The sequence below is a fragment of the Lynx rufus genome, unplaced genomic scaffold, assembly GCF_022079265.1.
Source record: "Lynx rufus isolate CCGP_SWC_20201006 ecotype Redwood Valley unplaced genomic scaffold, mLynRuf1.p SCAF_8, whole genome shotgun sequence".
Lineage (NCBI taxonomy): Eukaryota > Metazoa > Chordata > Mammalia > Carnivora > Felidae > Lynx > Lynx rufus.
In genome coordinates, this window is record NW_025814896.1 from 11965001 (window position 1) to 11980056 (window position 15056).

Consider the following 15056-nt stretch of genomic DNA (forward strand, 5'->3'; position numbering starts at 1 on the left):
GCGTTCTTTCTGGAGGCTGTAGGGGAGAATCTGCTTTTTTGCCTTTTCCAGCTTCTAGAGGCTGCTGGCCCATGGCTTGTGGCCCCTTCCACCATCTTGATTTTTTTTTTTTTCTCTTGCACAGTTTCTGTTTCCCCTAGTTATTTTTCCCTATTTGTTTTAGTCTCAGTTTTTCAGTCCAACCACTGCTTTGGTCATCTTCTCTGGCTCTGACTCTCCTTCCTTCTTTCCATTGAGCCCTTCTGGATAATCCAGAATGATCTCCCCATCTCAAGGTCAACTGATTAGCAACCCTAATTCCCCCTTGTCATGTAATATAACATACTGCAGAATCCAGGGGTTAGCGCGTGAGCATCTTTGGCGGGGGGGGGGGGGACTTTATTCTGCTTACCATCACCATGGGGAAAACACAATCTGTGTTGACCTTCCCTTCACGTTTATTATTTAGTATTGTCTCACATAGATTTACATATGAGTTGGTATAATTCTTTAATGCCTGTGAACTTGAATATTTTAATCTGGCCCTGGCCACAGAGCAGGTCACAGGTCCTAGAATTACTAGGCAGCAATGAAACGGTTGGGCTTGTAGAATTCAGTGGTATCAGGTGCAACTTCTGAGAGGGTTTGTGAAAAAATAGAGTCCAGACCTATTACTGACCTACTGGGTCCCAGGTATGGGGCCTGGGACTCTGAATTTCTTTCTGGCTCTCTCCCCTAGCAGACCCTGCTGATGCCTGTTCATAACCTCTTAGAGGCTTCCTCTCAGCACAGCACAAGCCAGCTGTGCCGGGGAGCGAATGCTCCCAGAACAGCCCTCAACCAATGATTGGCACAAGTGGAGGATAAATGTCCCCCCTCTGTCACCCACTGGGCGTGGGGTTTTTTGTTTTTTTTGTTTTCTAAGTTTATTTATGTATTTATTTTCTTAAGTGTATTTATTGGGACACCTGGGTGTCAGTTAAGTCAGCTAAGAATCATACTCCTGGGGCACCTGGATGGCTCAGTTAAGTGTCCGACTTTGGCTCAGGTCATGATCTCACGGTCTGTGGGTTCGAGCCCCTTGTCGGGCTCTGTGCTGACAGCTCGGAGCCTGGAGCTGCTTCGGATTCTGTGTCTCCCTCTCTCTCTTTCCCCTCCCCCACGGGCACTCTGTCTCTGTCTCTCTCAAAAATGAATAAACATTAAAAAATTAAAAAAAAATGAATCTTGACTCTTGATTTTACCTCAGGACACAATCGCACTGTTCATGAGATCAAGCCTCCTCAGGCTCTGTGCTGACAGCATGGAGCCTGCTTGGGATTCTCTCTCTCTCTCTCTCTCTCTCTCTCAAAATAAATACATAAGTTTATTCATATATTTAAGTAATCTCTACACCCACTGTGGGGCTCGAACTCATGACCCCGAGATCAAGAGTTGCACACTCTTCTGACCGAGCCAGCCCAGGCGCCCCTGAAATGTGTGTTCTAAGCAGAGCTCCCCAGCGGGGTTAAGCGCAAGCTTCCCACAGGGGTGACCTGTTTGACGATACGCCTACATGTATATTTCTTTCTTTCTTTTTGGCTGATATAAACATCCAGGATTATTACTTTGTTTTGAAAATCTGCTTTGAGTATATCATGAGTTTTGACCCATGACGCTCTCATTATAGTTTCTTCTTCTTTTCTTTCTTTCTTTTTCTTTTTTTTTTTTAATTTTTTTTTAACGTTTATTTATTTTTGAGACAGAGAGAGACAGAGCATGAACGGGGGAGGGTCAGAGAGAGAGGGAGACACAGAATCTGAAACAGGCTCCAGGCTCTGAGCTGTCAGCACAGAGCCCGACGCGGGGCTCGAACTCACGGACCGCGAGATCGTGACCTGGCCGAAGTCGGACGCTTAACCGACTGAGCCACCCAGGTGCCCCCTTTTTTTTTTTTTTTAATGTAAGCTCTCTGCCCTCTCCGTGGGGCTTGAACTTATGACCCCAGGATCATGAGTCACATGCTCTACCGACTGAGCCAGCCAGGCGCCCCCATAGTTTCCCCTTTCTTTCTTTCTTCTTTCTTTCTTTCCTTTTCTTTCTCTCTCTCTCTTTCTTTTGTTCTATATTTTTTTAATGTTTATTTATTTTTGAGAGAGAGAGCACGAGCGAGGGAGGGGCAGAGAGGGAGGGAGACAGAGGATCCAAAGGGGGCTTTGCGCTGACAGCAGAGAGCCCGATGAGGGGCTCAAACTCACAAACTATGAGATCATGACTTGAGCTGAAGTTGGATGCTTAATCGACTGAGCCACCCGGGCGCCCCAAATTTCATTATATTTTACCAGGTGATATAAACTAACATTACTCTGTTTCTATGACTTCACAGAGATTTACTTCCTTGTCTAATTCATGAATAATTTTTTGTAAGGCACAGGGAGAAATAGAAAAGTTACATTTTTTGTTATTAGAGTTTAAATATTGATGCCCATACAGCAACTCTTATTACTTATATTAAATTCTATATTCATTTTTGGTTTTTAGACCATTGAAAGCATAGGAAATGAAAGAATACCTTTGACAAACATAAGCATTAGCATTCTGCATAATAGAAAATGTCCCAAATAACTTTCTTCCTAATTATATTTTAATCAAAAATACATACCCTGAAAATACAATTTATAAATGAAACTGAACAAGTTAATACCATGTAGATTCCAGGACTCTGAAATCTAGCAATTTAAGAATTTTTATGCTCTCCCCACAGATTTTATACGTATACTATATAATACATTCTATAGGGGCACCTGGGTGGCTCAGTAGGTTAAGCATCCAACTTCAGCTCAGGTCATGATCTCGCAGTCCATGAATTTGAACCCCACGTCAGGCTGTGTGCTGACAGTTCGGAGCCTGGAACCTGCTTCAATTCTGTGTCTCCCTCTCTCTCTGCCCCTCCCCAGCTCACACTCTGTCTCTCTCTCTCTCTCTCTCTCAAAAATAAATAAACATTAAAAAAAATTTAAATACATTATATAAAACAATATATAAACTATGTGATATATATATATATTTTTTAAATTTTTTTTTATGTTTTTATTTATTTTTGAGACAGAGAGAGACAGAGCATGAACGGGGGAGGGTCAGAGAGAGGGAGACACAGAAGTGGAAACAGGCTCCAGGCTCTGAGCTGTCAGCACAGAGCCCGACGCGGGGCTCGAACTCACGGACCGCGAGGTCATGACCTGAGCCGAAGTCGGCCGCTTAACCGACTGAGCCACCCAGGCGCCCCATGTGATATATATTTTATATAATATAGATGATATTATAGATGAGATATATTATATAAAAATATATAACTATATTTTATTTTATAAAATTTTATTTTGTTTATATTATATAAAATAATATATTATATTGTGTAAATATAATATAAAAATATATAATTATATGAAATATATTATATTTTCTTTATATTATATAAAATAATAATATATATTATAATATATCTCATCTATAATCTCACCTATATTATATAAAATATATATTATATAACATATATGTCATTTTAATTCGGATGTAATTGACAGATAACACACCTATATTGACTTCTCTTTCTTGGGTGTCTGAATTCTCCACTCCCATAGCTGGGCAAACGAAACTCGGACACTCCCCTCAACAATTGCTTATGGCGATCACACTAGGTAACTGCTGCTGAAGAAGATCCATTAAAAAACATCCCCTTGTTTACCGTGTGTGTGCAGGCTCCATTCTTGGCATGGGGAATGGAGAGCTGAGTCAGACCTGGGCCTCTAGGGAAGGAGGAATGGGATTGCAGCAGATGTAGAGAGCGCCATTTTAAGATTAGCCCTCTGAGACTTGGGAGAAGAGGGCCAACTAAACATGCTTCTACTCTGTTCCTCCTCTAGGCCCCACTAGGTTGGCAATGAAGGGATTCATTTTTTAAAAAGCATAAGCTCTTAAAGCCTGGAGAACAGAGAGAGGAGATGACAGAAAGAATATTTTGGGGAAGAGAAAGCAGATGGTTTAAAGGGCTCCACGGAACTGAGAAAATCCAATTCTCAGGCAGCAGAGGGGAAAGCCATGGTCAGCCTGATTTACCACCAGCACCACCACCCGGAAAATTCCTCCAAAACACTCAAGAATTGGTGGCACCAGACACCTTTGAAAGTAAAATTGAAAGGGGAGTGGGAGGTGGGCAGAGGAGAAGAGGGTGTGAAATAAAGGAAATTGGCTAAAAAGAAGCAGATTTTTGCATGCTCTCCGCGCCCCCCCCCCCGCCCCGCATTCTAGGTATGCGGGCACCCTTGCTGGCAGAAGACTGAAGGTCTATTCTTTGCAGACAGTAAAACAGAGTGTGTCTGGACTTGTGGACCCCAGCATGCTTTAGGGCAGCGGCACTACAACGAAAGCAGGGGACACTAGTAACCACATAGTAACCTCAGCAACTTCGTGGGGCTGCCGTAACAAATCACCACCAACTGTAGGGTGTCACACAATAACGTATTCTGTCACAGTCCTGGAAGCCAGAAGTCAGGCATCAAAGTGTCAGCATGGCTGTGCTCCTTCCAGGGGCTCTAGGAGAGAGTCCATTCCTCGTGGCTTCCAGTTTTTGGTGGCTGTTGGCACTCCTCGGCTTGTGGACATATCTCTTTCTGCTGCATCTTCGCACTGTCTTCTCCTCCACGTTTCTGACCCCCCTCTGCCTCTCTCTTATGAGGATGCCTGTGGTGGTGCTTAGGGCCCACCTGGATAATCCAGGATTATCTCCTCCTCTCAAGAGCCTTAATTTAGCTGCAGAGATAGGTAATGTTCACAGGGTCCGGGGATTTGATGTGGATACATTTTGCGGGCCGTTTTCTGGTCTGCATGCTGGGCTATGCTCCCCTCGTCTTTCTCTACATCTGCAGGGCCGGCCCCATTGCTCACATCCAGTGGGGCCCGGCAAATCGGATACGGTGGCCCCACCCACACGACAGAAGAACCGGGCCAGCCAGGCCATTCATTCTGTTCCAGGTAGGAGACTGGGAGAGTCTTCTCCAGAAAATCTGACTAGACTCGGAGGAATCACCTAAAGATGTTTTAACATCGGGGGTCCCCCGCAAAAGCTCCAAGGCAATAGCCCCCTTTCCAACATACACAATAATCAGCTTCTAGGTTCCCTGCACTTAAACATGAGCAGAAAATGAAGACATATCAGACATCAGAGCATGCCCTCTTACATAAAAAATTGAGACTAAAACAAATAGGGAAAAATAACCAGAGGAAACAGAAACAGTGCAAGAGAAAAAAAATCAAAAAAGCAAAAACAACTTTTCAGAGAGCTACCCTGAAGCAAGAACAAGACGCCATAAAAAAGAAATGTTTTGAGAACAAAGAGGGGCCCTTGGGAATGAAAAGCATGACAGTAGAAATTTTAAAAATGTAATGAAAGGGTTGGAAGATAAATTTGAGGGTTTGTCCCAGGAAGTAGGACAAAAAGACAAAGACAGAAAATAGGAGACAAAGGATAAGATGTTTAGGGGACCAGTCTAAAATAATCCTACATCTGAAAAAATAGGCATTTTATCAAGAAAGAAGAGAAAGAGAAGGGGAGGAATCACGGATAAAGCAATTCACAAAAATTCTCCAGAACTAAAAGACATGAGTTTTCAGAGTAGAAGTTTTCTGAGTGCCCAGTACGTTGGCTAAAAATAAATGCATAGTAAGGACATCGTCATGAAATTTCAAAATACCAAGAACAAACTTCCAGGAGAGAGTGGGGGGAAGTGGGTCACACTTAAAGCATTGAGAGCCGTGTAACTTTAGACTTCTCAACCAAAACGTAGAAGCAAGTGGATGATGGAGTAGTACCTTCAAAACTCAGAAGGAAAATGATTTCCATCCTAGAATTCCATACCCAGCCAAGCAATCATCAAGGGAACAAAAAGAATAAACACATTTTCAGACGTGGAAAGGCACAACGTTTCAATTTCCCAACACCCTTTCTCAGGGAGCTACAGAAGGCTATGCTACCAAAAGGTAGGGGGGTGGGATCAGACAAGGAAGACACATGACCCAGGAAACAAAACCTGGTACAAGAGAGAAACAAATAGCATTCCCAGAAAATGAAGGGAGATCCAGAATGACAGCTAGGTACCAACAGGTACCAGTCCAGATTCCAACAGGTCTGAAGGCTCCGGAGAGATTTCTTCCACAAGGTCAGTGGATACAATTTCTGATGCATTAGAAGGTGTTGAGGGGACACTTGGACCCTGGCAAAGAGTATGGAGTTGAACTGATAACAAATGTTGAGAAAATTAGGTTGGCTTGGGGCGGGAGTAGGGAACAAGACAATGATTAACTCAAGGGAAAATTAAAAAGCTGTGCAGGAAAGCAAAGGACATCTTAGTTTACCGTGGAGCTCAGCTGTGAATGGCATTTACATAGTCACAATTATGTAAATAGTGAATATATTGATCTCACTGAAGTTACCATATAACCGTGTTGAGGGGGGGGGTTGGGGGGGGATGGGAAGGGCATGCATATGTGCTGTGGCCAAGTGTGGGGAGGGAAAGAGAGAAGGATCCTCACATCCTATAGTGGGAAAGCAGATTATACCGGAAACTGAAAAAAAAATTAGAAGTGGAAATAGAAACGTGTTATTTAGAGCTATGGAATTAAATATCAAAAGGTCCCCTAAAAGTGGTCAAAGTGGTTGTCTTCGGGGAGGGGGAAATGGAAGGGGGGAGCAAAGATTTCTGTTTTTAGAAAATGTGACTCATTGGGGCGCCTGGGTGGCTCAGTCGGTTAAACATCTGACTCTTAATCTCAGCTCTGGTCATGATCTCACAGTTCACGAGTTTGAGCCCTGCATTGGGCTTTGTGCTGATGGCACGGAGCCTGCTTGGGATTCTCTCTCTCCCCCTCTTTCTCTGCCCCTACTCTGCTTAGCCTCTCAAAATAAATAAATAAACTTAAATATTTTTAAGAAAAGAAAATGTGACTCTTCAATTTATGTGACTATATACTTTTGATACAATCAAAATCTAAAACTGAATAATAAGAAAGGACAGGAATAACATATATTAAAGTGTTGTTTTAATAATGGTTGTCTCTGAATTGTGGATCTATTCTTTTGCTTATTTGTTATTTTTTAATAGTTTTGTTGGGGCGCCTGGGTGGCGCAGTCGGTTAAGCGTCCGACTTCAGCCAGGTCACGATCTCGCGGTCCGTGAGTTCGAGCCCCGCGTCGGGCTCTGGGCTGATGGCTCAGAGCCTGGAGCCTGTTTCCGATTCTGTGTCTCCCTCTCTCTCTGCCCCTCCCCCGTTCATGCTTTGTCTCTCTGTGTCCCAAAAATAAATAAAAATGTTGAAAAAAAAAATTAAAAAAAAAAAAGTTTTGTTCTGCAAATGATAATACAGTGTGAAAAAAAATAGGAGAGAAGAAAAGATACTTTTAAAAGGGAGAAAGAAAAAAAGCCATGCCCAGGGGCAGCCTGGAAACTAGAGTTTCTATCTGTCACCATGTTGCAAAGTAGGGGCAGTCGGAAGGATACAAGGGTGAAGGGGTGAGGGGCGAGGGAGGAAGAACGAACGGACAGAGCTTGGTGACTCACAGAATAGCGAGGCGAGGCAGTGTGAAAGACAGAAGTATCAAATAACCGTGGCCTTGACTTCTTGTTTTTAAATAAATATGACAAGCTGGCATATTGCTAATTTATGAAAGCTGACTGGCAGTTACTGAGCGTTTCCAGTCTCGGGCACAGTGTCAAAGGTCTTTGCTTACATTTTCTGCCTCTACGCTTACTCACCTGCTATTTACTTCACACGGCAGTCCAAGAAGTCCTTTTGAAGCATTTATCAGATCAAGTTACTCTCCTGCTCAAACCATTCCTTGGCTCCTCGTTTTACTGAGAACAAAATCTAAAGTCCTCTTAGTGGCCTGCAGGGCCTGGTTTGGTCTACTTCCCACCCCTGCAGGAGTCTCTGATCCCCCCTTGTACCTTTTCACAGCACCCAATTCACGGGGCTCCAGCTCCGCTCACCTATCTGCCCCTTGAACACGCCAGACTTGTCCCCACCCCAGGACCTTTGCACATACTGATCCTTCATCTACCTTCTTCCGGATATTTTTATCACTGCCTCCTAGTCATAATTCAGGTCCCATCACCAATGTCACTTCCTCAGAAGAGCCTTCAGCAACCACCCTGCCCACTTCCCCAACCGGTTATTATCTCCCTTCCAACATTTTACTCTCGGCCTTGTGGCGCATGTCGAATGCTGTTTCTTTCTTTTTTGAAAACGTTTTAAAAATTATTATTGAGATAGAATTCACATAATATAAGCTTCACCATTTAAAAGTATACAATTCAATGGCATTTAGTATATTTATCACGTTGCGCAACCACCAATGTTATCTGATTTCCAAACATTTCCACCACCCCCGCAGGAAACCTTGTGCCTGATTCTCTCTCCTCCATCCCGTGGCAAGCACTAATCCCCTTTCTGTCGCTATGGATTTGCCTGTCTGAGCATTTCATAGAGACGGAATCACGCATGTGACATTTTGTGTCTGTCTTCTTTCACTTAGCATAATATTCTGTTTCTTTTTAAAAACTTACCTCCTTATTTATCCCCATTAAACTCTCAGGAGCTTCAATATCTAGACTAGCGCCCAGCACAAGTCATTAAACACGGGTTACACATCTCTTGGATTAGAAATACTGGTTGTGGCAACACCCACCCAGTTTTCTTACCTCATTTGATGAAGACCAAAAGGGAAATTCCTCTCTCTTTCCTAATAGTGAAAAATTAGAAAGTCCCAATTATCCATTAATAGAAGAATAAATGGAAATACTGAAAACGGTGACTCATATCATCATCAGGAATGACGTCGGAAGAAGCCTGCCCTCTGCCTCGACAATGTAATGTAGTAGTTAAGGTCACAGGCCTTGAAGCTATAGACACCCGTGTCTAAACCCCAGCTTGGCCACCTACGGCTGTGTGAGCTTGGCTAAACCACTTAACCTCTCTGTGTTTCAGCTTCCTCATCTTATCACGTGCTGCGCATCGTTCTAAGCACTTCGTCAATATTGGCTCGTTTAACCCAAATGGGGTTAATCCGAGTGCTCACCACAGAGACTTATTATCAGAATAACATGAGTGTATATACAGGGAGCAACTACCAAATGCATTGTAATACTCAGTAAACTTCAGTGATTACTGTTGGACAAAGCATAGCGCAAATTCACTTTAGCGTTAAATATGTATCAGCAGATTGAAAAAAATCTGTGATATAATTTACAAAATGCTCTGCAATTGTGACCGCTTTTCACCCTCCATGCTTTTCTGTACTGTCTGGAAATTCTAAAAACAATAACAGTTCAATGCTACTTTTGTAACCAGGAAAAGTTTTTTGGAATGGAAAAAATGGAATTAATTCCATTAGGGAGTGGAGGGCTTAATAAACAACTCTGCCCTCCGGGGCCGAAGTGGTCACCGAATTCTTTGTTTGTTCTCGCCTTTGTGTGTTTGAGGACCGTTTTGGCCTGGGAAATTCTGGCTAGAACACGAAGTCACCCGTGTTTGCTCACGTCCTCTCCCTGTGAATCAGGATGCGGCTGTTAAAGGCTGGCCAGTTTCTCCTCCCCAACCGCCCTGCTCTGTGTTGCAGGTGAGGAGGTACTGACCCGCCCAAGCCCTGCTTCATTTGGCCTTTTATTTCATTCAAGTCATCCAACTGGGTTTGGGAAAATGAACATGGCCGAACCAATCAATAGTTTGCCATGCATTTGAATCGAAGATTGAGGCAGGTCCGTATCTATTACCCTGGAAAGATATCTGTGGTCACACAGCTCAGTTAAACAACCAGCCACAGAATATTTATTTAATAAATAGGTATTGAATAGCCAGCCACTCTGTTCAAGGCACTGGGGACATAGCAATGGCAAGCAGAGAAAAATCCCTGCCCTCATACAGCTGACATTCTGCCAGAAGAGAAAGTGCACAACTAAACGAGCTAAGTTAATCTGGGTAATGAAAAATGCTGTGATGCCAGACCGTGTGATGGAAGCGGGACTGTTTAGCCGGGGCGGTCACAGAAGGTCTCCCTGAGAAGGCATCTGAACTGAAAACGTAGAGTGTGATTCCATTTTTGTAAAAATATTTCTCGTGTGTGTGTGTGTGTGTGTGTGTGTGTCTGTTTATTAGAGCATCGAGAAAAAGTCTGCAGGGACACTCATCAGACTATCTGCACTTTTAACTCCCGTTACTTCTAGAGTTCTACTCCATGCGTTGGCCCGAACAAAGTTCTCAAGACACCAAACTGATTTGGGCAGGCATGCTTCTGCCCTCAGAGGACTATCTCTTTCTCTGTTTCTCCACCCTAGCGGGGCTAGGCTGCACTATGAACTCATCGCTGCAAGTAACAGAACCTCAAACTACTTGAAAGGAGAATTGGCTCACTTAAGGAAAAGCCCGGTGGCAAAACTGATTCAGGCATGGCTGGATCTAGGAGCTCAACAGCGTCAACAGGTCTCTGCCTATCTTATCTCCTATCTCTGCTTCCCCTTTTGTTGGTTTTACTCTCGGGCAGCCTCTTACCAAGAGGTGACCAGGATAGTCCCTAGCAGCTCCCAGCTTCTGCTCTGACTCAGCAATCCTAGAGACAAAAGAGACCACCCTCTTCCCTGGCAAGACCAGCAAAATTCTGGATCCATTTTGGATCACGTGTATTCCCTGAACCCCCACCCGCACCACATTCCTGGGGGGTGCAGGAATCCAGGTGAGGATAATGCATCCACTCCCGGAGTCAGAAGGAGGAGTCTCCCTCACTTGAACCACATCTACTGAGGGGGGAAAAGGCCACCCAAATTGCTACTGGGAAGACTGGGAAGGCAACACAACACAACACACACACCAAAAAAAAATAACACAACAAAAATACGGCATTACCAGCACAGATTGAGCACTAACGATTTGCCGCACGAGAGTGACGTGGCACAGCAGCTCTTATCATTTCCACTTTTCCAGAATAGAACCGAAGGTCGGCAACTTTTATAAGGCCACGCTAAGAGGCGGAGAAACCGCTTAATTGAAATCTGCCTGTTGCCAGAGCCCCCAATGATGACGATGTTGATAATTACAGTAATAAGAAATACTGTTTATTGAGTATCTAGTGTGCACTAAGCTTTGCAAGCACGATCTCATTTCATTCCCCCCTGCCACACTTTGAGGCAGGTTTGATGGACAGTGCAGTTGACCCGGCCACAGGCCTGGGCCCAGTTAGTCTGAGCCAATCGTAGGAATTGCATGCCTGTACCCGAGACTGGTTCAAAAATGGGCATGTAACCCCAATCTGGCCAATGAAAAGTGAGAGATGTTTGCCAGGAACGTTCTCCCTCGCTCTTCCAACAGAGGGTCTGGACGTAAAACGATTTTGCTACTGGACATGAAAGGCTGGGACCCTGATGGCTCATAGTCACCCTGTGATCACAAGGAGAACCAACCTGGGATGAAAGCAGCACTGGTCCGCAGAACAGAGAGATGGAAAGAGGCTGGGTCCTGGATGATAGCACTAGGCTATCGAACTAACTGTCTTTCATTGGCCTAAGCTGAATATCCTTAAGGGGGCTGGCGGGGGGTGGGATAACCTACTCTGGCTAGGACACTGTGAATTTATCAGCTTCTTCTTTCTAGCAAAAGACATTCCAATGGGCTCAGTATGGATTTTTTAAATCTTTATTTCAGGGGCGTTGGGTGGCTCAGTCGGTTAAGTGTCTGACCCTTGATTTCAGCTCAGGTCATGATCTCACAGTTTATGGGATCGAGCCCCATGTTGGGCTCTGCCTGACAGCCCAGAGCCTGCTTGGGATTCTCTCTCTCTCCCTCTCTCTCTGTGCCCCTCCCCTGTTTGTGCTCTCTCTCTAAAAATAAATAAATAAAACTTAAAAAAAGAGTGTTCCGTGCATTAAAAAAAATTAATGATGAAATAAAATTGTCATTTCACAGATGGGGACACTGAGGCTCAGAGAGATCAAGTGAGTTGCCCAAGGTAACACAGTGAGCTGGGCTCTGAGCCAGGATTTGTCTGATTCCGAACTTATCACACAGTAATTTCCAACACGGTAGTAGCTTTCCTTCTGCTGGATGTTTTTTAAGCACCATGACACTGAATCCTCATAGTAGCCTGGAATTAAGTCCTTTAATTATCCCCATTTTGCTGGTCAGAAACCTCTAAAGGGGAGGTAGACTGTTCAGCAGATAAGCTTTGGGATCTGAGGCTTTGCTTTTAGGTTTACGATTCAGAGCCAAGGGCAGACAATGGTCAGGTGGTTCGGGGGGTGGGAGTGGGGAGGAAGGAAATCCTGGAGGTTGCAAAATGCTGGGATCTTATTTCAATCTCACTGGAGTGTTGAGCCAGAGGAATTGGCAAAAAGAGCCTCAGAAGCTCATTTGTCCTCTCTCAGGATTGGCTCTTAGTTAATTTTAAATTAGAAATCAGAACGAATTGGGAATACAGGCACACAATAAGATAACAAAATTCAAAAACCTTACCCATAGTCCAGCTGTATAATTATTGGCCATTATGCTCAATCTTTTCATGCCTCTGTTTCCTCGAAAAAGGGTAGTCAGGAAAGCCTCTCTGAGGAGGTGGTATTTGAACTGAGGCCTGAAGGATGAGATGGAGTTGCCATGGGAACGTGTGCAAAGGCCCTGAGGTGGGAGTGAAGTTGGCCAGCTAAAGGGACAGGATGATGGCCAACGGGGTTCATGAGAAACACGGAGACGAGTGAGTTCAGGGAGGTAAACTAGAGTCAGGTCACAGAGGAGAAAATGGATTGGGAACCAGGGAGCTCTTCGCGTGTCCAGCACAAACATGATGGGCCAGTAATATAAGCAGAAGTGTTATTAATCACCATCAGGCTTCTGGGAGGAAAGGTGGGTGAGAGACTGCCAGTCCAGTCTGGTATATTTTTACCAAGCACCTACCCTGTGCCAGGCAGGCTCTGCCTAGAGTCCTGGACTCCAGGAGCATTTGCTTTGAAGATCAGAAATTCAGGGGCAGCCAAGGCTAAAAAAAGAGGCATTTTTCCAAAGAGGACACCTAACTGGCCAGCAAATGGATGGAAAGATCCTCAAGGTCTGTCCAAAGTAGGCAACGCTAGTTCAAATACTTTCTGATGTTTCACAGCCAGAGACAACACTTTGAAAAATCAGAAAATACCAAAGTACAGAAAAGTGGTTAACAGTTCAGGTTCTGGAACCGGCCTCTCTGGGTTCGTATTGAGCTCTGTCATTCCTAGCTGAGTGATTTGGGGCTAGTCACTCCAACTCTCTGTGCCTCCATTTCTCCATCTATCAAATGGGGACGGTAATTGTTTTTACCTCAAAGTTTCGCGGGAGGGTTCCGTGAGTTCTTTCATGTTAAATGCCAAGAAAGTGCCTGGCACGTAATGAGTGCCATATATGGTGGTGGTATATTATTATTGGTGAGGAAGTGGGGAAATGGGAACTTTCCACACACTCCAAAATGCAGGTACCCTGTGACCAGCCATCCTCCTTCCAGGTATCCACCCCAGAGGAGCTCCAGCCTATGTGAAAATGGGTGTGGTGGCTTCACCTGTAGTTGGCCAACAGTGGAACCAACTGGATGGACATCAGTGGGTAAATCAACAGTGACATACTCCCATAAAGGAATACCAGTGAGCAATAAAAATGAATAATCTAGATCTAAATAGGTCTTTACACTGTCGAGTGAGAAATTTTCAGAAGTAAACCCTTAGTCTAGTACTATTTATGTAGTTGTTAAAGCCACAACACAACATTATATATCTATCTATATCCCTATCTCTATCTCTATCTCTATCTCTATCTCTATCTCTATCGATAACGATATCGATATATATAGCAATAGCAGGGGCCATCCTGAAAGGTTTAACAAGTGGCTTGACCCAGGCACCAACCAATCAGAACGAATGCTGACCGTGCGGACCCCGAGGGGCGGTCCCCGGTTCCCATCGCTCTCAGGATGGATAAAGATGTGGCTTCTCCATCCCCACCAGGCCGCCTCTCCTCTACTGTTCTGACCGTTCTGTTGCTTATCGGCTGTGTGACATCAGGCGAGTTGATTCATCTCCCAGGGCTTCCGCTGTTTCATGTGTACGACGAGAATACTAGTTGAAAAGGCTAACACGTACGTAGTTTCCCATGTGCCACTTGGTGTAATCCTCGTGATAACCCTTTGAGGCAAGTTCTATTATTACCCCCACTGTGCATAGGTGAAAACTGAGGTGCAGAGAGAGGTCTGAGAAACTCACTCTTGTTCTGTAGAGCCTGGTCTTTAGGATCATTGCAAATAGACACTAAGTGGTACTTGTTAAGTGCTTAGAAAAAGGTCTATCACCGAATAAGTGTTCAATAGATATTAGTTGTTATTATGTCACTGCCCCGCTCATGTGTCTTTGGTAGGTCACCATTGTCCTCAGGAGACAGTTGAACTCAACACGGACTACGAGGTCAGGATCTGTTTTCTTCTCACCTTTCTATCTCCTTCCCCATTTACCCTTGTTCTCTGTCCTCCAGCCACCTGGCCTTCTCTCTATCCCTCCCCAAACCCTCACCTTCTCTGCCACTGGGCCTTTGCACGTGACATTTCCCCTTGCCTAAAACGCTGTACCCTCCTGCTCTTCTTTTACCTGGTTAGCCTCTAAGCACCTTCGCAAGTCACATACAATGACACCTCTTTCAGGAGGCCCTGCTGGAATGGATTAAGTCCCCGTAGTCTATGCTCCCATAATTGTCAAAAATTTCCCTAAAGTAATGCTTTCCCCTTCTCGAATTACTTCATCAGTGTTGGTTTCCCCCCCGTCAACTGTGAGCGCTTGGAAAGCAAAGAACTTTCCTGACTTCATCACTGTCGTGGGCCTACAGCAAGCATTACAGACCTGCCTGCCTACTCTACCCCGATTCCTTTCTAAGGTTGCTTCCTACACAGTAAAGGCTAGAAAGTAACACAAAAACAAACAAACAAACAAACAAACAAACAAACATAAAAATGAAAACTAAATAAACAAAACCAACAACAAAAAACCTTTCCCAGA